This window comes from Thrips palmi, unplaced genomic scaffold, assembly GCF_012932325.1.
Source record: "Thrips palmi isolate BJ-2018 unplaced genomic scaffold, TpBJ-2018v1 HiC_scaffold_4, whole genome shotgun sequence".
Lineage (NCBI taxonomy): Eukaryota > Metazoa > Arthropoda > Insecta > Thysanoptera > Thripidae > Thrips > Thrips palmi.
Genome location: NW_023144631.1, coordinates 2,462,370 through 2,470,873, shown reverse-complemented (window position 1 = coordinate 2,470,873; position 8,504 = coordinate 2,462,370). Strand labels below are relative to the sequence as shown.

The following is an 8,504-nucleotide window of genomic DNA, read 5'->3' as shown; positions in this document are numbered from 1 at the left end:
GGGGTCGGCCCGGATCGGCCGGGCTGGCGGTGTGGCGGCAGGCCAGGGCCAGGCCCCGCGCGCAGCGGCTGGCCACTCAGCGCGCGCGCACGATGGGCTGCCTACGCTGCAGGCGCTCATCCAGTGTGGGTCGCAGCTTTCCAAGTCACGTCACAGCTTTTGACTTAAAGTCAAGTCACGGCTTTTGAGACCAGGTCGCGGGCGTGGAATAAATTGCAAATATTCCACGGACAGTAACAAACGGTCCGAATTTCGAAATTCAGTGGTGCACGACGGTCGTTTGGGGAGCGCCTCCACTCGGTTGCTTTTTGCCGTCCGTCCGGCCAGGACTCACTCCCTTCGCTGCGTCCTCCGCCTCGTCCTAGGACAAGCGTCATTTCCTTCAGACTGCACAAGGACGCCACAGGCTGGCAGGGGGCGGCAGCGGGGGCGGCCGGGCTTGGCGCCAGAACTGGGGCGTGAAAATGTGAGCTGCTGACATTTCATAAATGCCGGACGAGCTGCGGAGGAACCGCCGGCGCGCCGCCGAGGGAGCGCGGTGTGAATCCGAGCATCCCTGCCAGCCTCGCCAGCCTCGCCAGCCCCCTCCCTTCCCGGTCACCCGAATAACTTCGTTTCCGGTTCCGGCCCGCCCGGGTTCGGCCGTGCCTGTCCCTGCCCAAGTGGTGCCCGTCCGCCCTCCAGGTGGCGCCTGATTCGCGCTCGTTAGCGACGTTCCGCTCGTCTGGGCCGCGCCGCTTGATTCCGAAGGTTCGCCTGCCTCTCGCCGTGAGTGCGAGAGAGACGGAACGACTTTCTCGGAATCGGTCTGCTGCGCCGCGGAGCTAGGCCGCACAGCGCGCGGCAGCGCTACGCTTGCTACGCTTGCTACGCTCCATCGGAGCGGCCGCCAGGGCAGATCACATCGAACAAAAGGAGGCGCAGGCGTTTGCATGCCTGGATCCGGGAGAGGGACAGGGAGGGCACGCTGCCATTAGAATCGACGAGGCGGCCGCAGGGCCAGTCCGGCGAACATCTGCAAAGCTCGCACTTTTCATCCCCAACGTGGTTAGCCCCCGCCCACCTATTGTCTGCGCACCAGCAGTGGCCTCTGCGTTGGGTCCACTGGCCGCCGCACTTGCCCTGGCTGAGCGCGCCGAGCGGCACGCGTGGACAATGAATGCCGTTTCTAGCCCACGGTGGCCAGGCGGGGCCAGGCCGAGCGTTAGCGTGGCGGCATCGCCCTCCCCAACAAGTAAATCTCTTCCCGGGGCGGAGCGGCACTGCGCCGGCAATCGGATTCCTGGCGGCTTTAAATCGGCACCGCCGACAAGCAGGCCGCCAATGAGGCGGTTCGGCGCGCCGCGCAAAAATCCGCCAATAATAGGCGATTAGTCGTGCCCCGGGCACGGCGCCAGCTTGGGCGCCAGCCTGGACCCTGGACGCGCCGCCGCCACGCCGCCAAGGACGACGACCTCGGCGCCCTCGCCCCCGCCGGAAGGACGGGGAGGCCGCCAACGACGCCGTCAGTGCCGGCTGGCCGTTTGCGGCCTCGTTCGCCGGCCGCCTGCGCCTGCACCGCCTCGGGGGGCATCACCACGATCAACGTCGCCGTAGTTTTACATTGTGTAGTCGGGGCCCAGCGCGCCGTGCCACGGTTAAGCAGTCAGCCAGCCAGCTCGCCGGTCAGCCAGGCAGGCAGCCTGGCTTTTGTTAGGGCTCACTGCCCCCCGCCCCCCGGCCGGCCTCCGGGCCACGGCCCGCAATCAAGAACTTGGAGCCCCCGCCCCTGCTTCCTCGTGGCTGACGACTAGAAAACGCCGAAAAGCAGAGCGCCGAGCCAGCAGCGTGGGCTGGCGGCATGACCCTGCAGACTGCACCGAAAACAAATCCAGTGGGCCGCCTCGCCTCCCCGCGCCCTGCGCACCACATACGCGCACTGCCGTGCCGCCGTGGGGCTGAAGAGCACTGAAAAGTTGAGCCAAACACTGGGGCAGAAACAACCGAGAAAACGGGCAGTTTTGAATCATACAAAGAGAAGAACAAGACGTGCGCACTGCGCAACCTGTTCTAGCTGTCTGCATGGTGAGCGTGCTACATGCTGCCAGACTAAATAGTGGACTGCGAATACCGAGGGCAAAACAAAACACGGCCCCGCGTCGGCAAAACAGTGTGCAGACTGTCCGTTGTGTCCACTGGTTCGCGTCCCGCGCGTTCCGCACCGCTTCGTTCTGTTGTAATCGTTAAATATTTGTATTTAATTTTTGTGTTGTGATAGTGACTGTTGCCGAATCGTCTGTTGGTTCGAAACTTTTCGTTTGTCAACACCTGAATGCTCAACAGACTGCGTGTGTGTTTGAAAGTCATACAAGTTTATCAACACACATCACCTGCGTCTAGAGCCGTAGTACTGTTCAATTACTTTAAATGTTGGTTCCCAGAAAAAGCAATGGCCCTGTATTCAAATTTCTTCTAAGCGGGTGCTGCAGTACCTAAGGTTAGTATAATTTACAGAATCAAATGGATGTGAACAAATGGGGGCTATGAAATACAAACAAGAAACCTACTCATATGAAAGCGACGTAGTTTGGCAAGTTTTTAGTTTCACCAATGTGCTGGTGTGTGGCTTCACCACCCAGGCTTTATGTAAGCTAGCAAGGCCGCTGTTGTAGTGAGTGGTGTCTATCGATGTTAATTATACAGGCGAAATCACCGGGTTTTATTCAAATTGTCTTGTAATAATTAGCGTACAGTTGTGATGTTGATGGAAAATTTCAAAAATAAGCAGGTGGCTGGTGTCATATTCATAATAATATGACTGCTCAACCAAGCCTGTGATGTTACTTCAATTGTGACCAATTACGTTCAATTGATTAAAAAGGATTTCCCATTTGAAGGAACGTGACAACGCTACGCTCCTGAAATAGCAGCATACTTGATACTAGGTTACAATTCCAAGCTTGCAAGCACACCCTTTGAAGTGCTGAGAAGATGCCATGTTTATGATCATCTCAGAAGTGTCTCGCATTTGTGAGTGTGTACCTAGTCAAAATTTAGTTTTGTTATTGTTCCTTCTGGAGAAACGGGCTCCAATAAAAAGTGTCTGGAGGTGGTGCGACCGAGCAGGGAGAACGGCGCCATGAATTATGGCCTCTCTTTGGCTTGAAACACTGTGCAAGCCCCTCGCCACGCCGAAGGTGCGGTGCCATGGGCGGGGTGGGGCGGGGCGGGGCGGGGCGGGGCGGCCAGGTGAAAAGGCGGCCGCCACCCTCAATTACCGCCTTGACAGAAATACAGGAATAACGATCACGCTGAGGCGGCGGGGCGGGGAATGATGTTGGACCGCACACGCGTCCCCGACGTCCCCGTCTTCCCCGTCGTCGTCGCCGAGGCCGAGACCCTCTCCATCCCGACGGAGCGAAAAATAATTTTCGGGGCTCGCCGTGCCGTGCGGCGCGTGATCGCGGCGGCGCTGTTGTGTTTTCCTCCAGCGTGCGGCCGGCTGGAGCCACGCTGGAGCCACGCTGGAGCTGGAGACGTGAGGGCGCCACCCTAGCGTCCCGAGCGGTGGTGACCAGCAGAGGCCGTTCCACCGCTCTGTCTCTCTCGCACCCGTGCGGGACGCCCCATGAGTGCGACAGAGACAGAGCGACGAAAACGACGCTTCGGAGTCAGTTTGGTGGCGGTGCCCTGGCGGTGCCCTGGCGGTGCCCTGAGCCCGCCGGCGCCGGGCCCCGCTGGGCCCCACTCCCCACGCCCTCTGGGAGCTAAACGCCAATTCCCCGCAGGCGATGGATTTACCTCGCCATGGCGTGCGGCACGGGGCGGGGCGTGCCTTGCATTAAAAGTGCCGCCAATGATTGCCGGCCGAGCGAGCCTGGCCGCCTGGCCCAGGCCAACCCGGCCAAGAGGCCGGGCCGCCCTAGCCCGTAATGGTAATGGCAATACGGCGGGTAGGCAGCCGGCCGGCCTGGCGCGCGGCTGTGCGGCGGGACGGCGCTCCGCTCCGCTCCGCGCTGCGCACCCCACTGCATTGTCCGTCCACGCCGTGAATGCTTGCCGCTGCAGTCGGAATTTTCGGTGCCGCTGTTTGAAAAAACAAACAAGCAAAAAACAAGCAGCGCGCAAACAAACATGGCAGCGCAATCGGCACCGCTTTGGAGGCCCCGTTCCGCTCGCCATTCACACGGCGGTCGGCAAAACGAGGACTCCTCGACTCCACGCGCTGTCTCTCTCGCACTCACGGGGAGTCCCGTGCGGCATCGGCCGAAGCGGCAGCCGAAGCGGCAGCCCACTGGAAGCATTTTTGGCGCGCGGGCCGCGGGGTCGTCGCCGCGTCGCCGTTGCCGTCGCACGGTTAGTCTCGGTCCTGAAAGATTCAGGACCGGAACGGGTCCTCGAGTAACCAGGACACCTGTTTCCAGGACGGGGGTGGCGCAATTCGACCAGTTTGCCGTTTGGTCCTGGAAACGGGTGGCATTGGCGCCTCGCGTCACCAAGATCCAGGACGGTTCGGAATGTTTGGCGCTCTCGGTCCTGGAAACGAGTCTTCTGGGCTCCAAGACGTCGAAAAGAGACCAGATCGGACCAGAAAGCTTGCGCGCCGCACCCAGGTCGGCCACAGACCTGGTTCTGGTTTGCTGCGCCCCTGGCAGGTCACGGCTGACAGTCGCCCTGCGGTCCAGGTCGGCCGTCAGTCCTGGATCTGGTTTCTGCGCACCTGGTTGGTGTGGCGCCGCCAGTGTCAGTTCCATCCAGGTCGGCCGTCAGTTCTGGCTCTGGTTCGCAGCGCGCGCGCCTGGAAAGCAGACCACCCACGCGTGCCGCTACGCAGCTGCGCGAGGTGGGTTGCCTACCATGCCCCTTCCTCCACCCCTTTTGCACCACTCCCCTTAGTGAACTGCGCCAATGAAAGGATGCGTTAATCATTTCCCAAGTCGCACGATCCCCAAAATCGAGGTCTCGGATTTCGACCAAACTCGGTAAATTCTTTCCTTAAGTGCCCAAGAATACCCAAAAATTGTCAGAAAAAATATTCATTGGGTTTGATTATTTGCTTCAAAGACACCTAAAAAAAATCTCAAAATAGTTGTAATTGAGTGAAAATTTTCCAAAAATGTCCCAAAACTCCTAGCATATCTTTGCATTAAATGCCATCTAATTCTACTAAGAAACAGGGATGATACCCAAACCGAAACGATACCAGGGCCGTTACGACAAAAGTTTGCACACATGGCTGAAACTCAAAAAGTGTTGCACCTGGAACCAAGGGAAGAGCTTCTCCTTGTTGATCAAGGCGTACCGGAGTTTTGTTCCCATATGGGCCAAGTCCAAATTCCGCTTCCCTGAGTTTTGTTCTTTTTGGGGCCTAAATCAACAAAACTCAGGGAAGCGGAATTTGGACTTGACTCATATGGGAACAAAACTCCGGTGTGCCTTGATCAACAAGGAAAAGCTCTTCCCTTGGTTCCAGGTGCTACACTTTTTGAGTTTCAGTCATATGTGCAAACTGTTGTCGTAACGGCCCTGGTATCGTTTCGGTTTGGGTATCATCCCTGCTAAGAAATGGTTAAGAAGTCCAGAAACTTGAATTTCCGGAAAATAGGAGTGACATACTTTTAGCATTTACTTGATTCAGTGTAGCTCAGCCACAGTGTAAAGTAAACAAACAGGTTCTTAACCATTTCTTAGTAAAAGTAGATGACATAGTGCAAGGAGTTGCGCAGCTGCGTAGCGGCACGCGTGGGTGGTCTGCTTTCCAGGCGCGCGCGCTGCGAACGAGCCAGAACTGACGGCCGACCTGGATGGAACTGACACTGGCGGCGCCACACCAACCAGGTGCGCAGAAACCAGATCCAGGACTGACGGCCGACCTGGACCGCAGGGCGACTGTCAGCCGTGACCTGCCAGGGGCGCAGCAAACCAGAACCAGGTCTGTGGCCGACCTGGGTGCGGCGCGCAAGCTTTCTGGTCCGATCTGGTCTCTTTTCGACGTCTTGGAGCCCAGAAGACTCGTTTCCAGGACCGAGAGCGCCAAACATTCCGAACCGTCCTGGATCTTGGTGACGCGAGGCGCCAATGCCACCCGTTTCCAGGACCAAACGGCAAACTGGTCGAATTGCGCCACCCCCGTCCTGGAAACAGGTGTCCTGGTTACTCGAGGACCCGTTCCGGTCCTGAATCTTTCAGGACCGAGACTAACCGTGCGCCGAGTCGAGTGCGAATGAGGCGGGGCACCGCGGGGCACTCGGTGTGAGTGTACGAGGAAAATCGGCTGCGCTCCCCTCCTCCCCCTTCCGCTGATTTACATTTTTCCGCTGCACTGTAAAAACAAAAATTGACATTTAATCAATTTTTTTTGGTCAGTGGAGCCGCGCGGTTATGCGGTTGGCTGCCGGCTGGGTCTCGCCGCGCCCGCCGCGTCGCCTTCGACGGCCACCTCGCCAAATGGCGCGTGAAACTCCCGGACGACAAAAGGAGGAAAAGGTAAAGGGTGAAGGCGGGAAAGGGGGCGACCGGGGGAAAGACAAACTAACGAAATGTCTGTCTTTGGACCGAAACCAAGAACCGCGAGCCGAGCCGCCAGTGGCCCGCCAGTGGCCCGCCAGTTAGGCCGCATCAAAAATCACCGATTTTTGCGAATTGACATTTTTCTGAAAGATCATGTTCAGAAACGACCCTCCACCAAATTTGAGCGCGTTCCGACAACGGGAACCCGAGGCGCACAGGGCCTAAAGATTTGCGGTCCGCGGGTTGCCTACCTCTAGCTGCTTCTTCTCGGCGCCGCGGCTCTCTGCTGGTGCACTCAAGGAACGCAACACAGCGTTGGGGCTGTCCTTTGGGGTCAGTACTACACATTCAATACGTTTTGAGCACCGTCGGGTGCGACCCCGCGAGTACACCGCGAGAAAACCGCGAAAGGTTTACTCTACTTTCTACGCATTTGAAGCGTTCGCGACGGGCGAAATCGCTGGTGGAGCAGCAAACCATATCGGCCAAGGACACACAAAGTTTGAGCAGAATGCGCCACCTGCATCACCGTCAAAATGAGGGGAATAGTGGCCCCCGGGAAGCTAGGCCAGGGTTGGCCATAAAAAAAGTCCCGAATTTGCAAATCGACCTTTTCGCCTATTTCTAGTAACCATGCTTAAAACGACCCTTCCCCGAATTTGAGCGCATTCCGATAACGGGGAAAAACCGAGTTCCATGGGCGAAAATTGATTGTGCGCGGGTGGCCTACCTCCGGACCGAGCGCAACACTATTCCCTCTTTTGACGGTGATGCAGGTGGCGCATTCTGCTCAAACTTTGTGTGCCCTTGGCCGATATGGTTGTGCTGCCCACCAGCGTTTTCCCCCGCCGCGAAGGTTCAAATGCGTAGAAAGTAGGAAAAACCGGTTTCGCGGTTTTCTCGCGGGTACTCGCGGGGTCGCACCCGACGGTGCTAAAAAAGTATTGAATGTGTAGTACTCCCCCAAAAGGACACCCCCAACGCGTGTTCTTTCCCTGAGGCCCAGAGAGAGCCGCGGCGCCGAGAAGAAGCAGCTAGAGGTAGGCAACCCCCGGACCGCAAATCTTTAGGGCCCGTGCGCCTCGGGTTCCCGTTTTCGGAACGCGCTCAAATTTGGTGGAGGGTCGTTTCTGAACATGACTTTCAGAAAAAGTAAATTTGCAAAAAAAAATTTCGATTTGAGCGGCCCCACCGCCAGTGGCCCGCCACCCGCAGGCCGCGCACGGAGGGGAGTAGCGACGCAGCGGAAACTGCAACGACCCTAAGCGGCAACCTGTTCGAGCTGCGAGGCTGCGAGGCAGCGCGCGGAGGGACGTGGAACGTGTCTCGCGAGCCAACAGCTAACACGATCTCAATCGCCGGGCCGGCCGGGCCGCGGCGTGCAAATAAGGCGGGCCCGACTTTGGGCATTATTCGCAGCGCGGTCGCCGTGTCGCGGCCCGCGCTCCGTGTGCGCGTGTGTGTGTGTGCGTGCGTGTGTTTGCCCGCCGTGCCCCACTGGCAGGGCAGCGGGATATTATCCCGGGGGCACACACGCAGACGTGCCTGGACACTGAAGAGATGTATTGCCATCCGGATTTATGTGGGCAGCGTCGTCGTGGGGGAAGGGGGGAGGGTGCAGGTGGGGTACCGCTGCCTGCGGGGGTTGGGGGTGGGGGCAGATCCCGCGACCCGCCCCTCCCCCCGTCGCCCCACCGCCGCCCCACCGCCGCTGCTGCATGGATTGGGGGATGAATAGGGATTTGGCCCCGGGAGTCGAGCGGCACACACACACACACACACACACACACACACACACAGAGACGCGTGCACACACATTACACAACACGCGTACACAATCGCACACCTCCAATACAAAGTGCGCGTTGAATGGCGGCGTGGCGCCCGATCCCCGTTATCCGCACTATTGTAGCGCTGCTCCGCCCTGCTCGCGACGCCGCGTCCGCCACGCCACTGCTACAGACTCACTGCGAGGGACCGTTTCCGTCGCGCCGTCTCTCTCGCACTCATCGGCC

The 8,504-nt window shown here is 58.7% G+C and overlaps 1 protein-coding gene across 1 annotated transcript in view; it reads left to right on the top strand.

Moving 5' to 3' along the window:
* Window positions 1-2,112: 2,112 nt before the first annotated feature.
* The window catches only part of LOC117649725, a 76,520-nt gene continuing 70,128 nt past the window's right edge, over window positions 2,113-8,504 (top strand). Inside the window, exon 1 of the mRNA XM_034392709.1 lies at window positions 2,113-2,476. The gene's annotated coding sequence lies outside the window, so the exon portion shown is untranslated. The remainder of the gene's footprint in view (window positions 2,477-8,504) is intronic.